The following is a 23057-nucleotide window of genomic DNA, read 5'->3' as shown; positions in this document are numbered from 1 at the left end:
TGCTCTCCAAAATTCTTCCACACAATCTCTAATTATTTCAGCCACCTTCAACTCCAGTCTCTAGGTGTTTGTTAAGAAATATTAAGTCTAAACCTTGTTACTTCATTATGGTTGGAAGCAGAAATTCATTGGGGTATATTCAGCAGGGCTGTGGCATAATCAGGTCACTCTGATTGTAACATGTCAAATCAGGAATATAAATGGAAGAAGAGAAACTAATAAAGAGACTATTGTAAAAGTCCTAACAATAAGTGGTTATTTTGAGCCATAAAAATAAAGGAGCAAAAAAGAGTAGAAAAAATGCAGTAATTTTATGAAATATTTTCAAGGATTGAGAAGATTTTATTTTGATAATCATGCTAAGAGGAAATGAAAAATTGAATACTAGTGAACGCATTAAGAAAATGAATGGATTATGATGTTATTCATTGAGAAAAGGAATGGAAGAGATGGATGGGGTTCAGGTAGGACAAGTTGATGAATTCAATTTTGACTTCATTTTTTATGAAGTGTTTGTGTGATATCCACATAGAGCTTTCTAGTCATTGTTTTTCTTTTAATATGGAATGCTTCACAAGTTTGCATGCCATCCTTTCACAAGGGCCATGCTAATTTTCTCTGTATCGTTCCAGTTTTAGTATATGTGCTGCTGAAGTGAGCACTCTTTTACTATTAAACTTACAAATACATAATAAGATACTTGATATTTTGGGCGCTATTCAAAGAATAGGGGATACAAAGATACAGAATCCAAAACCTATGATTTAGAGGGTCTTACATTATTATAGACGGGAACAAGCAATAAAGAACAAGTCATTTTTGTATATCTATGTATCTATCTGTATGTATGTATGTAAATAGACATAGATATATAAATAAAAATCATACAGTGATTATTGCTGTGAATATTTACAATGAAGTGATTAGTTGAGTAATCATGGATAGTACCTCTGAAGAGATAATATTTAAGCAGATGTCATTCTCCATCACTCCTAATGTAGTACAAACTGTTGACATTTATTGCCTGTGTCATCACAAAAACCTCCAGTCTAGCTCTCATGGAATATATTCCATATTTAGCAGCCAGAATGTTCCTTATAAGACTGAAATCATAGCACTTTCTGCATGCATATTCTCCAAAGACTTCTAGTTAATTCATTTTGAGTAAAGCTAAACTTCTAATTATAGCTATTAACTCTCTCTCCATTGTCCACTCTGCTCTAAACCCTGGTTTCTCTGTTGTCTTTTGAAGCAGTCAAGTGCATCTTTGTCTCCAGGATTCGTGTTGGTTCTCCCCTCTGCCAGTACTGCTGTTGCTCCTGATAGTCTTGTGGATTACACGATCATTTCCTTCAGTGACTGTCATACTATCATGACCATACTATCATGTCCTTCTTCATAACTAGCAATGTTCCATCTTATCCACAATTCTCTGTTTATCTTACGCTACTTATTTTTTCTCCATAATGCTTAACCCTCTCCGAATTACATGTCAATTTTTTACTATCTTTCTTCCACACTACAATGCAAGCTCCATGGGGTTAGAGTCTTTTTCCTCTTAATCACTGCTGTTTTCCCAACACCTAAAGGAGCGCCCCAGATGTGTAAGTTATTTTACACAGCTTTTTTTGATTCAGCAACAAATAGTTTGATAAGGAGCATTTTAGTCCAAGGAAATCATAAGGTCAAAGATTCTAAGGCAGAAATGAAGTAGACATGGTAGATGTTACAGAAAATTTCCACTTTATTTACCATTTAATGTAAGTGAAGAAGAGTGATAGGAGATGATATATCAATGACAAAACCCTTTATGGATTTGGAAACCAGGGTAAGACTTACTTTTTCTTACCTATGTAAGAAAAAGTTTTTGCTGATGATGAACATCTGGGAGTCATTATCTTTGGACTTAGATGATGATTGAAGGCTTTAAATGGAGTAAAGATATCTCAAGAATCATATATTTGAGAGGTACAAAAGATTAAAATGGTAATAGGGGGTATTTTCCAAAATTTGAAATTTTAAATTCATTTTTTATTTACATAATCTTTCTTGAATCAATTTTTCCATATTTCTACTCTTATTTATTTAAGTTGAGTGCATATATTTCTTAAGATTTTCCCGTATTAATTCCACTTACAAATAACTACACAATTAAAAGATTGATTTTAACTTTGAGAAATATTCATTGTGTATCTCTAATACTGATACTTTTGAAGAAACTGCCATTATTTTCTCAGAATCATCTTTTTATTTCAAAATCTTGCCTTACTCTGTTTTTTTATGCAATCGCTTACATTACATGTCATCTTTTCTATACATTAAAACAATGTGAGATCAATAGACATGCCATTGGACAGCAATCCAAATTAAAGAAACACATGATAACATTGATAGTAGTATTGTTAAATGTTAGTAAAAATTATTAATAAGGTTGAAGATTTTAATAAAACATAAGCTTATAAAACCTAAAGTTTTTCACTGTTTTTAACATATTGCTTATTACTTGAATTTGTGCAAATTAAATGTAAGAAATCCAGTTTATTATGATTATAATATTTGATGACTATGTCTTTTGGAGTCCATTTCTTTGCCCAGATTAAATCTAGGGCCCATAAAAATTTCTTCCTGATATTTTAATTATCTTCTTCTTGTGTCATAAACTGGGTCAGTATCAGGAAAAGCAGGACACTTAAAAACTTCTGAAGGTTCTCTTTTTTTTAGTTATTCTTTAGTTGCAACACATTAATTTTAAAGGTTTTCTTTTGTGTTACTCTAGTCTTCAGATGATGTGGGAGCAGTTTAATCATCTCTTCTCCTTGATTGAGCTAATATTGATGGGGGAAAACAAAACCTCTCAGCTCAAAAACAGTGATCTATAATTGCTTTTGTCTTTCTGTTTTATATGGTTTTCAACATTATCTAGAACGTACAATGTGTAAAAATGCTTCCAGTATATTTTTCAGATTTTGTTTAATATATTTTTTTTTCTTCCCCCACAAAGCATGAAAGTTATATTTCAAATGGAACTTTCCAGAGCAATGAGTTATTTTGTCACTTTCTGCAATAATAAAATTTTATTCTCCTTGCTTGTTTAGACTTGTTAAATAGAAAAGGGCTTGTAAGGCCAGAATATGAAATCAAATAATCATCAAGTATACAATATTATCATTTATACAATAATAATATTGTGTCTTTTGGCAAACACTTTGATGCCAATAAATCTTAAAAGTTTGATTAAATTTACAGATTTTTAGCATATATAATTCCTTGAAATGGTTACAAAAATATATAAAAATTGATTAGTCAAACTTTTCTTAAGGAAATTGAGTCCATCATTAAACCATTCCAAGAAAACTTCCATGAATTTGCCATAGCTTAAATAGGAAATATTTCAAATATTTTAAAAAAATTTCATTCCTAGCAATATAATTCATCATGGATGACAAATGGAAAAAAGAATCCAAATATTAATCAATTGATGAATGGATAAGTAAAATGCAGCATGTCTTTACAATTGGATTTAACAATAAAAATGAATGAAGTGCTAATATATAGACTACAGCTTTAGAAAACATTATGTTAAGAGAAATAAGCTATCAAGGTCAGGTTCATGTGTCAACTTGGCCAAGCGGTGGTACCTGTTTGTTTGGTTGGGCAAGTACTGACCTGTCTGTTGTGATGAGGACATTTCATAGAATTAAATCATGATCACGTCAGCTGTATCTACAGCTGATTCCATTTTTAATCAGCCAAAGGAAGTGTCTTCTACAATGAGTGATGCTTAAACTGATCACTGGAAGCCTTCTAAGGAGGATTCAGAAGACAGGCTCTCTTCCTGCTTCAGCTGGTGAGCCTCTCCTGTGGAGTTCGTCCAGACCATCCATTAGAATTGTTGATGTCACAGCCTGCCCTGCAGATTTTGGACCCTGTATTCCCACAGTTACATGAGAAACATTTATAAGTTTTATATTTGTGAGGGTTTCCTGTCAATTCTGTTTCTCTAGAGAACCGTAACTAATACAGCTTTGTACCAGGAATGGTTCCTAAGAAACAGAATCTTAAAAATGGGCTTTTATGAATGGTTTTCTACTCTGACTGGGCTCAAAGGCACTAAGGACTCTGATTCCCATAATAAGAATGACACTCCCAATCCATGCAGTGAGTTGGCAAAAGAGATACTCAAAATATCACCATTTGATTCTCCTAATGCTTCGCTTGTATGAAGCCAGGCTCTGGGGAATAATGTTTTTGACACCTTTATGGAGTTTTGTGGAAAAAAGAGGTAAAGAGATGTTGGCTGGTTGTTGTTAGATGCACTGGATACATTAAAGAGTGAAAGGAATGAGCTTAAGGCTTTAAACGAGAAGCTTAAGTGCTATCTGACTGATTTAGAAGTTTCTATGAGTATCCTGAAAGAAAATCTTATTTCTTGTAGCTGTAGGCTTGAGATCTCTGAAATAAGACTCAGAATCTTATTGTCAGAGGAGCAACTTTTACAACATAAACTGAAATCTCAATGTTGCATGGTGTTTGCTGTTAAAGTGAAGACATTGATTGGAAAGGAGTGGGACCCTGAAAAATGGGTGGTGACATACGGGTTGATAATGATGTTGAGGGTGAGGTTGAAACCTTATGTCATGCTGAGTCTTTTCTAGATAACCTTGTAATAGTCTTCCCTGAGGACATAGCTGCCCCACCTCCAGCCTTCCTTGAGGAGTTGGCCACCCAACCTTCACCTGAAGGGATTAGCCCTAGAGTGATTAATCCTGTTTCACCAGGTGAAACTGCAAATAAATGCCCTGGAGCAAATGGCTTGGAAGATATTTCTTATTCTTTTCATGACCCATCCCCACCATCCCTCATTTCTTCCAGACCTATAATGAGACTGAAGTCCCATCAGGCCCCTAAAGGTGAGGTACAAAGTATCACACATGAGGAGGTACATTATACAAAAAAACTGTGTGAATTTTCCAGTTTATATAGACAGAAATCAGGGAAATATGCATGGCATAGGATTTTAAGGGATAATGGTGGGAGGAATATAAGACTGGATCAGGCTGAATTTATTGATATGGGCCCACTAAGCATATGTTCTACATTCAATGTTATAGCTTGAGGGATTAGAAAAAGCATTAACAGTTTGCTTGATGGTTGGTTGAAACACAGATCAAAAGGTGTCCGACACTACCTGAGGTTGAAATGCCAAAATTGTCCTGGTATAATGTAGATGAGGGGATCAGGAGGCTTAGAGAGATTGGAATGTTAGAGTGGATTTATCATGCAAAGTCTGCTCTTACATCCCAGAATGTCTGGAGGATGCACCTTATACTAGAACAGTGGGAAATAAATTTGTGAGACTAGCACCATCATCCCTGAAGAGCTCTGTGGTTGCACTTCTCTGTAGGTCAAATAGTACTGTAGGAACTGCTGTCACTGTGCTGGAATCCTTAAACTAAATGTAGATGACCAGATCCCAAGTTGGCAGAAGCCAAGTGGCAGCACTTAATTGTCAAAGATGGGGTAGATGTGGCTATTATAATAGACAGCACACTCAAAGCAGGAGTCAAAATAATATGACTCGCAGATATTTGTGGCACTGGATAGTAAATCATGGCGTACCTAGAAATACAGTAGATGGCAGTCTACTAAATTCTTGTTCGAGCTGTATAAACAAGAGTTCCAGGTCAAGTGAACAGAAGTCTAACCTGAATTACAAAAACACAGAGTCACGGCCCCTTAATCAATTTCCAGGCTTGGGACAGTTTACAGACCCAGAGCCCCTTCAGTGAGGGGGAGGCCAGTTCCCTTTCGGGGAGAACCCTGTTACACTGCGTGCTGGTTTGAAATGATGTATGTACCCTAGAAAAACCATGTTTTAACCCCAATCCCATTTTGTAAAAGTAGTGTTGCTTTTAATCCCTGTTCAGTATTGGATGTTTGAATCTGTAATTAGATCATCTCCCTGGAGATATGATTTAATCTGAGTGGTTGTTAAACTGGATTAGGTGATGACATGTCTCCACCCATTTGGGTGTGTCTTGGTTAGTTTTTGGAGCCCTATAAAAGAGGAAACATTTTGGGGAAAGAAAGAGATTCAGAGATAGCGGAGCAAAATAACATGGCCATGAGAAGCCGAATCCACCAGCCAGCGACCTTTGGAGATAAAGAAGGAAAATGCCTCCTGGGGAACTTCATGAAACAGGAAGCCAGGAGAAGAAGCTAGCAGATGATGCCATGTTTGCCATGTGCCCTTCCAAATGGAAGAGGAACTATGACTGTGTTCACCATGTGCCTTTCCAGATGAGAGAGAAACTCTAACTGTGTTCGCCATGTGCCCTTCCACTTGAGAGAGAAACCCTGAAGTTCATCGACCTCCTTGAATCAAGGTACCTTTACCTGGATGCCTTTGATTGGACATTTCTATACTTGTTTAATCAGGACATTGTGTGGTCTTAGAACTTTAAACTAGCAATTTATTAAATTCCCCTTTTAAAAAGACATTCTGTTCTTGGTATATTGCATTCTGGCAGCTAGCAAACTAGAACACACTGCCACAAATTTATACTGTTAATTTTCCTCCAAGTCTTCCCCAAGGAGAACAATGGCCTTTTACCAGGGTAACTGTGCATTGGGGAAAGGGAAATGATCAGATACTTGAGGGATTATTAGACACTGGTTCAGACGTGACATTAGTTCCAGGGGAACCAAAATGTCACTCTGGTCCAACAGACAGAGTGGGGGCTTATGGGGGCCAGGTGATCAATAGAATTTTAGCTCAGGTCCATCTCACACTGGGTCCAGTGGGCCCCCAGACCCATTTTGTAGTTACTTCCCAGTTCCAGAATGTATAATTGGTATAGACATACTGAGCAACTGGCAGAATCCCCACATTGACTTTCTAACTCATGCAGAGAGGGCTACTGTGGTGAGAAAGACCAAGTGGAAGCCACTAGAACAACACCTACCTAGAAAAATAGTAAACCAGAAGCAATACCAGATTCTTGGAGGGATTGTAGAGCTTACTGCCACTCTTAAGGACTTGAAGAATGCAGGGGTGGTGATTCCCACCACATCCCCCATTCAACTCTCTTATTTGCCTGTGAAGAAAACAGATGGGTCTCAGAGGATGACAGTGGATTATCATAAGCTCAACCTAGTGGTAACTCCAATTGCAACTGCTGTTCCAGATGTGGCATAATTACAATTGCAACTGCTGTTCCAGATGTGGTATCATCCCCCTGGTACCTGGTATGCAGCTATTGATCTGGCAAATGCTTTTATCTCAATAGCTATTAGTAAGGACCACCAGAAACAGTTTGCTTCAGCTGGCAAGGTCAGCAATATACTTTCACTGTCCTACCTCAGGGGTATATCAACTCTCCAGCCCTATGTCATAATCTTGTCCACAGAGACCTTGGCCATTTCTCCCTCCCACAAGAAATCATACTGGTCCATTATATTGATGATATCATGTTGATTGGACCCAGTGAGCAAGAACTAGCAACGACTCTAGACTTACTGGTAAGGCATTTGTGTGTCAGAGGATGGGAGATAAATCCAACAAAAAAAACAGGGGCCTTCCACCTCAGTGAAATTTCTAGGTGTCCAGTGGTGTGGGGCATGTTGAGATATCCCTTCTAAGGTGATGGATAAGTTGCTGCATCTGGCCCCTCCTAAGACCAAAAAAGAGGCACAACACCTAGTTGGTTTCTTTGGATTTTGGCGACAACATGTTCCTCATTTGGGCATGCTACTCCAGTCCATTTATCAGGTGACCAGAAATGCTGCTAATTTTGAGTTGGGACCTGAACAAGAGCAGGCTCTGTGACAGGTCCAGGCTGCTGTACAAGCTTCTCTGTCATTTGGACCATATGATCCAGCAGATCCAATGGTGCTGGAAGTGTCAGTGGCAAATAGAGATGCTGTTTGGAGCTTTTGGCAGGCCCCTATAAGAGAATCACAAAACAGACCCTTAGGATTTTGGAGCAAAGCCTCACCATCTGCTGAAGATAACTATTCTCCTTTTGAGAAACAGCTTTTTGCCTGCTACTGGGCCATAGTAGATACTGAATCCTTAACCATGGGCCACCAAGTTACCGTGAGACCTGAGTTGCATATCTTGAGCTGGGTGTTGTCTGACCACCAAGCCATAAAGTTGGGTGTGCACAGCAGCACTCTATTGTAAAATGGAAATGTATATATGAGATAGGGCCAGAGAAGGTCTTGAAGGCACAAGTGAGTTACATGAGGAAGTGGCCCAAATGCCCATGGTCTCCACTCTTGCCACATTACATTCTCTTTCCCAGACCAGAGCTATGGCCTCTTGGGGAGTTTCTTACAGTGGATTAACTGAGGAAGAGAAAACTTGGACATGGTTTACAGATGGTTCAGCATGATATGTGGGTATCACCCAAAAGTGAACAGCTGCAGCACTACAACCCCTTTCTGGGGTGTCCTTGAAAGACAGTGGTGAGGGGAAATCCTCCCAGTGGGCAGAATTTTGAGCATTGTACTTGGTTGTTCATTTTGATTGGAAAGAGAACTAGCCAGAGGTTTATTTGTATACTTACTCATAGGCTTTTGCTAATGGTTTGGCTGGATGATCAGGAATTTGGAAAGATCATAATTGGACAATTGATGACAAAGAAGACTGGGGAAGAAGTCTGTAGATAGACCTTTCTGAGTGGGCTAAAAACAGAAGCATATTTGTGTTCCATGGGAATGCGCACCAGAGGGTGACTTCAGCAGAGGAAGGTTTGGGTCACCCCACCAGGTGAAGAAGCACGGCCAGCTGAAGACGTGCTTTCTGAGGGTAAAGGGAACATGGAATGGGTAGTGGAAGAAGGTAGTGATAAATATGAACTACAACCTCATGATTAATTACAGAAATGAGGACTGTAATGTTGTTTTGTTCAAGTTATACTATTTAAGTCATAAAATATCAAGTTTAAGAATGAATATTACCCAAGGACTTGCACCCTATTCTGGAGAGATATACTGTGTTTCCAGTTATATGCAAAGCAATTGAGTGTTGTTAGGTGAAAAAAATGTATGTTTTATTGTTTTTTTATTTAGAAATTAGGTATGGTTTAAGGTGATATGTATAGCTGCCAAGTTGACAAGGGGTCGACTGTCATGATCATGTTCACATGTCAACTTGGCCAAGTGGTGGTACCTGTTTGTCTGGTTGGGCAAGTGCTGGCCTGTCTGTTATGATGAGGACATTTCATAGAATTAAATCACGATCACATTGGCTGCATCCACAGCTGATTCCATTTGTAATCAGCCAAGGGGAGTGTCTTCTGCAATGAGTGATGCTTACTCTAATCACTAGAAGCCTTTTAAGGAGGATTCAGAAGGGATAGGCTCTCTTCCTGCTTCAGCTGGTGAGCCTCTCTTGTGGAGTTCATCCATACCCTTCATCAGAATCATCAGCTTCACAGCCTGCCCTGTGGAATTTGGACTCTGCATTCCCACGGTTATGTGAGACACTTTTATAAATTTTATATTTGTGAGTGTTTTTTGTTGATTCCGTTTCTCTAGAGAACCCTAACTAATACATAAGCCAACCACAAAAGACTGCACATTACATGAATTTTTCAATATAAAAAATCACAAAAGGCATACTTCTAGATGCAAATTCGTGGTTGCTTAGGTCTTGGTGGATGAGAGGTGAGAGTTTCTGCAATGTAGATGGAGTTTCTCTGTGGGGTGATGAATGGATTCTAAAATTATATTATTGTAATGATTGCACAACTGTTTCAATGTAACAATGAATTGTACACTTTAAAGTAGTAAATTTTATGATCATTGAATTTTATCTCAATAAAAAGTGAATAAATTCAATTGAAGCATTCATAAATATTGTCAGTCATTCACATTCAAAACACTTGTGGCAATAAAAGAAGGTGCTTGATAAGTCTAGGGCATTTAAGGGAGAAAGGCATAGAATTTATGCCAACATAATAAATATAAATGAAGCAAGTGAAATAACAGTAGTTGCTTACCTATTTCAGATGAGATCAAGGTCACCTGGTCTGGAAAGTGAGAAAAGTTAGATGGAGAACTATACAGAATGAATTTGAGGAAGCTTTGAATAAAGGACAAGACTCGGGGCAAATAATTGGAGACAAACTAAGTGGGTATCAATTCTTAGACAAGCATTATCACTCAACTAGACTTTATTTTCTCTTGTTATCTTGTAATGTTTTTCATAGTACTGTAAAATAATTGATATCACTTCTCTCACTTTGAGTGAACTCCGCCTAGTATTTTATTAGGAAAGCAGATGTCTACACTAGAGGGTAAAAAAAAATAAAAGAAAGAAGGCATTAAAGTCTGACAAATAGCATCATTCCTCCATCAGTTTGAGAAGACTGACTTTATCAAGCATGTTAAGCCTGTGTCAAATTCAAATGAGAGGAGGACATAAATCACTAGATGTACATTTTACAATTGTAGGAAAAATTTTTTAAATGATGTTACAGATATAAATACAACTCAGAATCTGGAACATTCAAGAACACTTAGTGTTGATGATTGTTATTTCACTGGGAGAAATGCAGATTCCAAGAGAAATCAGTCCCAGGAATTCATGTTTCACAGGCCTGAGCAACTCCTGAGTAAAAAGAATTGGGAGAAGCCCCTGTGGCATAGGAATGAAAGTGCTGATCATTAGAGATAATAGAAACCTGGTCGTGCAGTAACCCTACTGCCAAATATAGCCATTTAGTGTCAAACATGGTGAAAGGAGGAATGAAAACAAGGAGTGTTAAACATGCTAAATGGAAGAAAATGCATCTCAATTAATAGCTGGGCACTAGAGTTGCCAGCATTGCAAATTTCTGTACTTCACAGGAAGTAGGGCATGTCTTAAAAGCAACTCTGAGGAAGAAGACAGAGTGTGCCTGTCGATTTTATCCTCAGGTATTGCAAATGCTGAGTATTTTGTTCTACTTTCTTAAATTCACAACACTCAGATCCATCCCACTCACATAGACCAACAGATGAATTTAAAACTCTTCCAATTACTTCAACACTAATACATTTCACCTGAATCACTGGAAACACAGACCTGAACTCTGAAAACTGCATGATGTTTGGAAGTAGCTTGTTTTCTAAATTTGATGAATAACAAGTCCATTCAACTGGAACAGAAGAGCCTCATCAACAAATGCTACTGGGAGAACCGAATATCCATATCTAAAAGGATGAAAGAGGATCCCTATTATCTCACACCTTATACGAAAGTTAACTCAAAATGAATCAAAGACTTAACCATAAGGGATAGGAACATAAAACTCCTATCAGAAAATGTAGGGTCGAGATCGTGTAGTAAGCAGTGGTTTCTTACACCCAAAACATAAGCAACAAAAGGAAAAAACAGATGAATGGATGATCCTCAAAATTGAAAACTTTTGTGTTTCTAAGGACTTTGCACAGAAAGTGAAAGGACAGTTTAGTCAATGGGAAAAAATATTTGGAAACCTCATATCTGATAAGGGTTTGATATCCAGAATATTTAAAGAAGTCTTACAATTCAACAATAAAAGACAAACAACCCAATTTAAAAATTGGCAAAACTCTTTAAAAGAAACTTTTCCAAAGAGGAAATATAAATGGCTAAAAACTTCATGGACAGATGCTCAATATTGGTGGCTATTAAGGAAATGTAAATCTACAGCATGAAATATCATTTCACATCTACCAAAAGACCACTATTGAAAAAACAGAAAATGAAAAGTTTTGCAGAGGATGTGGAGAAATAGGAACCTTTATTCACTTTTTTCTACTGGAGTGAAAAATGTTACCACCACTGTTGAAGACAGTTTGGCAATTCCTCAGGATGCTAAGTATAGAATTTCTTTATGATCCAGCAACCCTGTTACTCAATTATATGCACAGAAGAACTGAAAGCAAGGATTCAAACAAAGATTTGCACACTGATGTTCAAAGTGGCATTTTCACAATCACCTAAAGATGGAAGAAATCCAAGGGTCCATCAACTGATGAATGGATAGACAAATGTGTATACATGTGTTCTAGTTTGCTAGCTGCCAGAATGCAACACACCAGAAATGGATTGACTTTTAATAAAAGGGGATTCATTTTGTTAGTTCTACAGAGGAAAGGCAGCTAACTTTCCACTGAGATTCTTTCTTATGTGGGAAGACACAGGATGGTCTCTGCTGTCCTTCTCTCCAGGCCTCTGAGTTACAACAACTTTCCCCAGGGTGACTTCTTTCTGCATCTCCAAAGGCCTGGGCTGAGCTGTGAGTGCTGAGATGAGGTATGCTGAGCTGCTTGGGCTGTACTACATTGAGCTCTCTCATTTAAGCAACAGGCATTTAAGTCAAACATCATTCACTGCAGCAGGCACACCTCCTAGCCGACTGCAGATGTAATCAGCAACAGATGAGGTTCACGTACCATTGGCTCATGCCCACAGCAACAGAACTAGGTGCCTTCACCTGGCCAAGTTGACAACTGAATCTAACTACCACAACATATGATGGAATTTTATTCAGCTGTAAGAAGGAATGAAATCCTGAAGCATACGACAACATGGATGAACCTCATGAACAATATGTTGAGTTAAACAAGTCAGACTCAATGGGACAAATATTGCATGATATCACTAATATGATCTAATCATAATAAACTAACCTATAGAGTTAAAATCTAAAATACAGGCTATGAAGAAATAGAAAAATGGTAGAGAATGGGAAGTTGGTGATTAACTTGCATGAAATTTTAGTTAGGTTGATTGTACATGCCTGGGTGTGTAGAGGTGGTGGTAGCACATGTTATAAACAGTGCTGAATGAAGCATGCAATTTTGGTTGAAATGGGAAGTTTACTGCCATGACTTTCACTAGAAGGAAAGTTAGGAAATAAAATATGGGACTGTATAACATAGTGAACCTTATTGTGGGAAAATGATTGGAGTTAACTACACAAATGTTAGAATGTTCTGTCATGATCTAGAACAAATGTACAACTTTATTACAAGGTGTTAACAATAGGGTGGTATGGACAGGCCATGGTGGCTCAATGGCAGAGTTCTCACCTGCCATGCTGGAGACACGGTTTGAGTCCCAGTGCCTGCCCCATGCAAAAAAAAAAAACAAAACAAAACAATTGGGTAATATATGGTGAAAGAGTATACCTAATGCCAACTATGGACTACAATTAACAGTATTATTTTAATATTCTTTCATAGGATGTAACAAAGTTACTGCAACAATGCTGTGCCAATATGGTGATAAAGGTTTTTTTTTATTTTAGAGTAATGAAAATATCCTAAAATTGATTGTGTTGATGAATACACAACACTGTGAATATACTGCAAGCCATGGATAGTACACTTTGGATATATTGTTGTTGGTATGTGAATATATCTAAAAAAAAACTGCTTTTAAAAAATACTAGGAAGTGTTAGTCTTCCCGTTTGGCTCTTCTTTTTTTTTTAAAGGATATCTTTAGGTATAAAGACCTCTTTCTGTTCCAAATAAATTTAATAACAAGCTTTTTCAAGTCCTCAATGTAGGTTGTTGGGATTTTGATTGGTATTGCATTGAATCTGTGGATCAAATTTTGTAGAATTGACATCTTGATGACATTCAACCTTCCTGTCCGTGAGCATGGAATGTCTTTCCACTTATTTAGATTTTCTTTGATATCTTTTGCAATGTTTTGCAGTTTTCTGTGTACAAGTCCCTAATGTCTCTGGTTAAGCTTATTCCTAGGGATTTGATGCTTTTAGTTGTTATTTTGAAAGGAATTCTTTTTTCCTTAGTTGTCTTTTCAGTTAAATCATTACTTGTGTACAGAAACATTATTGATATTTGTGCATTGTTCTTGTATCTCAGTATTTTGCTTAATTTGTTTATTAGCCCATGTTCTACTTTGCTAGCTACTGGAATGCAACATGCCAGAGATGGATTGGCTTTTAATAAAAGGGGATTTATTTTGTTAGTACTTCGGAGGAAAGGCAGCTAACTTTCCACTGAGATTCTTTCTTACGTGGGAAGACACAGGATGGTCTCTGCTGGTCTTCTCTCCAGGCCTCTGGGTTCCAACAACCATCCCTGGGGTGATTTCCTTCTGCATCTCCAAAGGCCTGGGCTAAGCTGCAAATGCTGAGATGAGGTATACTGAGCTGCTTCAGCTGTGCTACGTTGCTCTCTCTCACTTAAGCACCAACCAGTTAAGTCAAACGTCATTCATTGCAGCAGGCATGCCTCCTAACCGACTGCAGATGTGATGAGTAACAGATGAGGTTCACGTACCATTGGCTTATGTCCACAGCAACAGAACTAGGTACATTCACCTGGCAAAGTTGACAACTGAATCTAACTACCACAGCCCGAACAGCTTTGTTGTACATTTTTCAGGATTTTCCAAGTGTTGGATCATGCCATCTGAAAATATCGATACTTCGTCCAGTCTTTAGTGTCCTGTAACACCTAGAAGAAAAAAAAAAACCATGAAATTGTGGAAGTGCAACCCATATCAAAATATGAAATCTGTTCTATAATTACTTGTTAAAAAGTACTTTGAAATTTAGGGTTTTTTGTGTATATATTTCACCATAAAAATGCTGAAAAAACTCTAGGAGGTATTTCATACCCACTAGAATAGGAATTATTAATTAAACAGAAATAACAAGGATTGGAGAGGATGAGAAGTAGGAATGCACTCTCATTGTTGGTGGGACCCAAGAACAGTATAACCACAGTGAAAAACAGCTTGGTGGCTTCTCAGAAAATTAAATATAAAATAACCATATTACCCAGCAATCCTACTTTCAAGTAAGAATTGAATGTAAGAACTCAAACAGATCTTTACACATTGATGTTCATAGTGGCATTATTCCCAATTACCAAAAGACTGAAACAACCCAAGTGTCCATCAACAGACGAATAAAAAACACAATGTAGTATATACATATGATGGAATATTATGCAACCATGAAAAGGAATAGAGTTCTAATACATGCAGCAACAGGGATGAGCCTTGAAGACACTGAGCGAAATAAGGTAGACAGAAATGAGCAAATATTATATGATCACACTGACATGAAATATTTAGCAAAATCAAATTCATAGAGTCAGAAACTGGAACACAGGTTACCAAGGGGGTGGTAGGGAGTGGGCAGTTAATGCTTCATTATTATAGAGTTTCTGTTTGGGATTTTGTTAAAAGTTTTGGTAATGGATAACTTAAGTTTGCAGATATTTTATGGGAATAAAAATAAAACATTTTAACACAAACAGATAAAGAATTATATGTCAATAGTATAATTATAATAACATTGTTTCATCAATTTTAGCAGTTACCTCACTAATGCAAAAGTGTTAAAATCATGGAAAACTGCATGCATGAGAGAGGGTATATGGAAACTCTGTATTTTCTGCATGATGTTTTTGTAAATGTACACCTTCTTCAATAAAATAATCATATCAATGTTTTAACTGGATATTTCTGCTAACCTAGCCAGGCTTGGCTGATGATAGCTGATCTTCTTTGTGCATCTGCCATCAACTGGCTGGTCAGCTGGGGATATTCTGGTCTAGGCTGGCTTTAATAAAAATGCCTTAGTTCTGCTCCATGTAGTTTTCAGTCTTCCACATTCTAGTGCAGGCTTTTTATAATGGTGATTTCACAGCCCAACTAAGAGATATAAGAAATGATCAAGTTCTCTTCGGATCTACGGCTGACCTCATTCAATCATCCACAGCACATAACAAGACCAGTCCTGATTCAAAATGAGTCATCTATTTGTGGGAAAAAATGCAAAATCACATTATAAATGACATTGAAACAGGGAAGAGTGGAGAAATGTGAAATTTCGATAATCAATATACTACAATGTCTATTTCTAGGACTAAGAAAAATAAAGCTCTTGTAGGTTAAAACCAACAATTCCTGAAACATTCTCTTTTGCTTCCCCTCATTCGACTTTATCTAGTTTAACATGAACATCAATATTTGTCCGTGTCAAACTTAGTAGATATTGTATTGCTTCAGTAATTACACAATGTTGGATAACTAAAAGGCCCAGGGAGCCCCAAACACTGTTTCATGAAATGCAGTTCGCTTTCTTTGTCAATGAGAAGTCTGGTCTCTGATCCTGGCTTCAGGGAGGTAAACTGTAAGCTGTTGGGATTTCCAGAGTTACGGGAATGCCTCTGTCATTCATGGTGGGTTTTTTGGATCACACCTGGTGGTTTATCCTAACAAGGTGATTCATGATGAGCCTCTTAGGCTGTTGGATATCAGCCCAACCTCTGGGGAGATGGGCCCTGGGAATTGAGTTCTACTATGTGGGCAATTAATCAATCAATCATAACTATGTACTATAGCACCAATAAAATATCTTGACACCAAAGCTCAAATGAACTTCCCAGGTTGGCAATACCCCATGTCAACTGTCACACATCAAATCCAGACGGGAACACATCCTGAGGACAATAGAAGTTTCACATTTGGAACCTTCCCAGCATATGGTCTATGGGCCTCTTCCTTGGTTTATTTTCCAGTATCCTTTCCCTGAAATAAAACACATCAATGAATATAATAGCTTTGAGTGAGTTTGTAAGTCTTTCTACTGAATTATTGATTAGGAAAATCCCTGAACTTGGAGAGTGCATCAAAAGTAAATGTAGTGGGCGGGCCGCGGTGGCTCAGCGGGCAAAGTGCTTGCCTGCTATGCCGGAGGACCTCGGTTCGATTCCCGGCCCCAGCCCATGTAACAAAAACGGAGAAACAGAATACAATAAAACAAGAAAATGTTTAAAAATGTTTCCCTTTCTTCCTTCCTTCCTTCCTTCTCTCTGTCTTTCCTTTAAAAAAAAAAAAAAAAAAAAAAAAAAAAAAAAAAAGTAAATGTAGTGTTGTGTGAACTCTTCCTCCAACTTTAAAGTTGAATCATAGCTCAGGTCAGAAGTCTTGTGTAGACTTGGCAGACTTAACCCAATCTTTTGGTTAAGTCTGGGTCAGTTACATAAGGCTTCAATAAAACCAATGTGATGTAGCATGAGAAAGAAAAGTCCAGGCACATAGGGAGGGCTGAGCCTTCCAGATACTGTCCTAAGGCCTGTCCTGAGTCACACAAGAGGGACCTTATCTTCAGAATGAAGACCTCCAAAATGCAAGGGACTTCAAGGGAGCAAAACACAAGTTAGGTGAGGGACTTCAAGGGAGCAAAACACAAGTTAGGTGAGGGATATTTTATACCTGCTGGTCATGAAGCCACAGTCAGGCTGTGTGACCAGCTAAAGAGAGTGCAGAAAACCTATCTATACATTTTAAATATATAACATAAATAAGCTAGCACAGGGCACCTCCAAGGAAGTCTTGGACTTTAGCAGCACAGTAATAACCACTATCTCATACACTTTCTGGATATCCTTGGAGACAGGTAAAGAGCCAAGAAGAGCTGTGAGTTTACCTGCTGCTTGCACACAGGCTTTAAAAACTACCTAGGCTTTGTTTTGTTTTTGTCAGGCTTCCCCTCGCAAGTAGGGATGATCTGGTGGGGTCTCCCATATGGGACCCCAACAATTCCTGAAACATTCTCTTTTGCTTCCCCTCATTCCACTGCATCTAGTTTAACATAAACATCAATATTTGTCCATGTCAAACTTAGTAGATATTGTATTGCTTCAGTAATTACACAATATTGGATAATTGAAAGGCCCCGGGAGCCCCAAACACTATTGCTTTTTCTCACAAATAGATGACTCATTTTGAAGTGGGACTGGTCTTTTTATGTTCTATGGATGATTGACTGGGCTGGAGAGAGGGAGAGAAAGACTGAGAGAGAAGTGGGCTGCTGTACTACTCATGTCTTTAGTCAGGGAAGATTAGAGATTTAAGGCAAGTCTTTAGTTGACATGCAAGGCTGCAGTCTTAAATCTAAACTGGATCAGAGTGAAATATCAAGAATAGCTCTTCTGGCAAATTCTGAAGATTGTCTCCTGTTAGTTGGAACATGATAAAATATTTTACTGAGTTGTCTGAATGCTAGATGTTCAGATACTCACGTTCTTTCCACGTTTCAAGTTGTATCTTTGAGCTCATTAGGAATTTGATACCCCGTCAAGCATGTTTTGCATTTTTGATTTTTTCATATTTATTTAGTAATGGCAGGAGACTATTTGTAATTGCTTTATATTTCTCTGTTCATGATGAAATCAATATAAATGAAACTTCCATTTTAGGAAGGATCAGATGGTAAGAGACATTTGTAATCAGTAGGGTTAGAGATTACTTACATAAATTGAATTCCAGAATCATTTACCAAATGCAGTTTTTCATTTTTCTCCTGATTTAATATTTTAAAGTATTTCTTTTTCTTTCTCCAGTAAAAAATGGCCATTTGTTCAATCACAATACCTTGTAAATACAATGTCTTTTACACTGTGAAGCCTCTGTTATTTGTTTTCCATTTCAGTAACACTGAACGTAGAGGGAGGAGAAATTAGTTATATTTTCATCTTTAGTGCTTGGAATATAAATGGAGTTAAATATATGTGTAAGTGTAAGGAATACATTATAGAACCACTTTGACTTTCATAATTGCTAACAATAAGAAGAGAAGCTGTGCCTGGCGTTCACTTTTTATAGTATCTCTTTTCAGTTGTTTAGCAAATGCAAGTGTTTGATGATTCATTCCTTGCCTGTGGCAGAATGCTCCATCAGATAAGCCTAATAAATACCTTATTAAATTCCCTGATGGATTGTGGGAAAAATTTTTATTTTAAAAGTGGAACATGAATTTTAAACTGTTTCAAAGATTCTTTCATCTTTGTTCTCTCTCCTTTCTAGCAGCATTTATTATTAAAATTTGCATTGTATAAAATGGCAAGCACTCACTAGGAAACTATACCCAACGCTTGTAAGTCCCAATAGAGTACTAGTATTAAGAGGCTATATTAAAAGCCTATGATAAATCATTAAACTTTATATAATTTTGAGATATCAAAATTTATGAATCTATGATGCAGAGAACTCTAGTAGCATAATGCAGAATATTTTAAATTCAGTTGCAGAGATTTTCTTGATCCTATTTGAACAACCTCCAAAGATCCTTCACCTTATTTCACAAATACCACAGGATATCCTCATTTCTGTTTGCTCAAAGGAATCTAAAATGCAATCAATGGGTGTTCAACACCAAGTACATATGAAACTCACCTATACATGACATACAGAAAAATATATAGCACACAGAATACACAGTCCCTTATTCCATTTTTAAATTGAACTTAAAATTTGTCTCATATTTATAGCAATTCAATTATAAGGGGATGTTTTGAATGTCAAATATTTCTATATTAACACTCAAGAGGAAAGCTGGGTAACGTCATGAAAGAGTGGGCATGAAATTATGATTTAATCCCTTGTCTCTCCACTGCTCCCCACACTCTCCTATTTCTTTTTCAATTAAAAATAAGGAAAATGTTTTCAATTAAAAATAAAAGAAAATATCTTAACTGACTAAGTTGCCAGGTAAAGCATGAGGCAAATAATTCTTGATCTGAAACTTGAAGTGCATATAAGATGATAATTCAAGAGAAAGAAAGAGAATAATTTTAGCAGTAACATCCAACTCCTTCAATTGGTTAAAAATTCAATCTCATCAAATTTTAATAGCACAAAGTAACCCTGTAAAGGCCATTGAAACATAATGTATTCTGTGAGGATTTTTAATCAGGGAAATTAAAATGAGTTATATGATCCATAAACAACACATGAGAAATTACAATATTTGGTATTTGTGACTAAGGATAGAAGGATAATGAAGTAAACTAAATGAAACTGAAAACACTGGTGCAATGAAAATAAGGATATATAGCAATGCAAAAAAAAAACACATAATAACATGAGAATTAATGATCATATTTTCAAGAACTAAACTTGATATATTTTATAAATGATATATGATAGGTTTAATATTAACAAAATCTAAACAAGATTCAATTCCAGTTAATGTTATTTTTACCACAGAAAATTATATGTTTACTACATAATAGGAACTATTTAAAAGAAGTGGAAGCAGACACTTCTCCATGCCTTTTTATGTTAAGGGTGCATTAGAAAGATGCATTTCAAGATTTTGCTGGCATAGTGCCTTGAGTTTTGAAATTTTATTAAGGGTGGTCTATGAAAGCCCTAAGTGGATATCTTGGCAGTGGAAACTCCACAATTTCTTTAGCTTAAATCTATATTTTAATTAAATTTATGTCTGAACTATTTACAAATCCTTTTAAATTATAAAAACAAAAGAAAATTGCTATTTCTTATGCCTTCCTTTCCAACAAATATGCCCTGTTCATTTGTTATGTCTCAGGCCCTCCTCTAAATGCTGTGAACAGAGACAAAAGATGTTTCTCAACAGAAAAGGTTGCTCACAGACACTAGCACAGCTGAGATCCAAAGTTCTACAGATCTGCACTGTGATCCACTCCTGGGGACCCTAAAAGTTCCCATACTATGTCCTATCTGCCCATTGACACTCTAAGCAACACTGGACCTGCTAAGGGCAGAGGACCTAGACACAAAACTATATGAACAGTGTCCTGGACCTTTACAGAGCCTTCTCTTATCCTGGGCCACACACAAATACATCGATGAAAGAGAGTGGACTAGCACTCCCAGATGATACTTATGCTGTGGCCAGAACCTAAAGAGGTCCACAAAGGGTGGCAACTTTTCTTAATGGAAGGAGGAAGCAAGCACAACAACTTCCCCTCCTTGCAGGACACATCTTTACACATCCTGGATCACTGTTCCTTAAAATTTTACCTAGGTAGTCAACCCTGAATTTTGCTGGCAGTGTTTCCCCAACTTTGGTCACAAATATGTCTTACCAAATTGTATAAAATGGTTGTTACTTCTTGATCATTCTAATCAGCATGAGATCATTGTAGTGGGTGGACATGATGTCCAGGGAACAGAATGGCAATTGCATGTTCTGAGAACCAGCATAGAGCAAAGGGCTGGAAAGGTACATGAAATAGCCCTGAACTGGAGAGTAAGGATGTGTTGCTGCCTCTGCCAGCTTAAATCAAACTGCTTCTGATTCATCACTGATAGGAATAGAATTAGTCCACCAGCTCAATATGGCCTAAAGGTGCAGGGGTCATGTTAATTAGCCTTAGCAACAAAATCACATCTGGAATAGAGTAGCAACTGTATTTGAAGAGTACTTGTCAATATTTGGGTGAATCCGCTGTTGTTCTCTATGATGCCTCTGTCTTTTGCTCAGACAAAATACACAAAGTCAGTAGTGATGTGGTAGAAATCTACATAACTGCATCTTATCTCTGAAATTCCTCCAGGAGCACTGTGTTAATTTTGACTTACAATTTAGTAAGGCAAAGGCAGTTCTAGCATCTTGCATTTGGTACTTATAGCCATAATAAACCCCAGTCTATATGTTAGGGAACAAGTGTTGGTTTTGCTAGTCAACGTAATATGTCTATTCCAAATATGATTTCAGAATTGGAGAAACAACCACACCGTGTACCAAGGATACATACTCCCTTTCAGATCAACCAGGGCCAAAATTCCACAAATCACCTGGCTTCAATGGGTCATTGTGCTGACTATTGAACCACAGCAATGTTTGGAGTCTCTAGCAGTTAATAAGAGTACACAATTGGTGTCCAGTAATTTTTTGAGTCTTGTCGTTTCCCCTTCCAGAACACAGAATAACCATGTCACATAGTTTAGGTCTCATTAGTGAGGGTCAATATTATAGCACAGGTGGGTTAAACTATGACTCATGGGCAAAATATGGTTCAACAACTGCTTTTTTAAATAGTTTTTTTTTTCTTTTTTAATATATCATGGTCTCCACATAAGTCATGTTAAAGTCTTAACGCTTAGTTCTACAGGTATGAACCCATTTACAAATATAACCTTTGAAGAAGCCATTATTAAAGTGAGGCCAAACTGAATGAGGGAAGGCCCCAACCCAATGTGGCATAGGTTCTTGTAAATGAAGGAAAACGGACCTGGGATTAGAAGTTAGAAGTCAGTGGAAACCAGAGAGGCTGACACAAGGATAAGGAGAGATGTCCATGTAACAGGGGATTGCAAGACCACCAGAGACTCCTGCAGAAAGGATGCTCAGTGCATACCTTAATGTTGGGATTTTGGCCTCTAAAATTGTGAAGCACCCACTTCCTGGTACTTAAGCCAAATGTGTGTGGTTTATGTCATAGCAACCATGGCAAACCAAGACAGCAGCCAAGTCCATTCATTCATGTTTCATGTTGTCTTTGTAGCTTCTTCTGTGCTATAATGTCAGATCTGAGTAGTTGCCAACAAAGAATAAATTATTTGCTATCTGGCCCTTTATAGAAAACATCTTCAGACATTTGATTTATAGTATCCATTTTTAGCAGCATAGCAAGCCTCCCTTGAGGTCTTTCCAAAAAGAAAGGTCGTTTTTTGTTTGTTTGTTTTTAAAACACTTGTGGAAAATATTTAATGATATATTTTAGGGTTTTCTTAAGGTCTTGACCTTTCTTTTAGGGCATGCTGGATTTGTGTACTGGCTCATGTCTGGGAATTGTTTGAAGGATCATGACTCACTTGTAATGATTCAACTGAGATTTCCTTTTTCCAGACTTCGAAAGTTTATGCTTATCAAATAAAATCAGGTTTTGTTAGGCTGATCATCTACTTCAGTTCTAGAAATGCCACAGTCTGTTAGCAAATGGCAAAAATCTCTGTAGTTCTGTTTGGCCACCACCAGCTCTGCTGTCCCTCATTGGAATAGCCACTCTACTTTCTCTCAAGTGGCCAAGAGAGAGTTGGCCAAGGCCAATCCAAGAATTCATCCTCCCTGTGAACTCATGAGTCCAATCAACCACACTGTTTCCTGGCTTGCAATAGCAATTCAGAGCTCTTCAAAAATGCTAGTGTAGTTCTATCAGTTCCACCAAGAGAGAGTAGCCCCATTCCTCCTAGTAACTCTATCTTACAACTAAAGGAATCCTTGGACATAACATAACACAACAATGACATGGAGCCTCTGAA

The 23057-nt window shown here is 37.4% G+C and overlaps 1 non-coding gene across 1 annotated transcript; it reads right to left on the bottom strand.

Annotated features, from left to right (window-relative positions):
• Positions 1-555: 555 nt before the first annotated feature.
• Positions 556-662, bottom strand: LOC143689201 (U6 spliceosomal RNA). Its single transcript, XR_013178662.1, has one exon. It is a non-coding gene; the product is annotated as a U6 spliceosomal RNA (small nuclear RNA).
• Positions 663-23057: the final 22395 nt, after the last annotated feature.

Source organism: Tamandua tetradactyla, chromosome 6, assembly GCF_023851605.1.
Source record: "Tamandua tetradactyla isolate mTamTet1 chromosome 6, mTamTet1.pri, whole genome shotgun sequence".
NCBI lineage: Eukaryota > Metazoa > Chordata > Mammalia > Pilosa > Myrmecophagidae > Tamandua > Tamandua tetradactyla.
The sequence above is the reverse complement of the archived record's forward strand: the minus strand, read 5'-3'. Positions and strand labels throughout refer to the sequence as shown.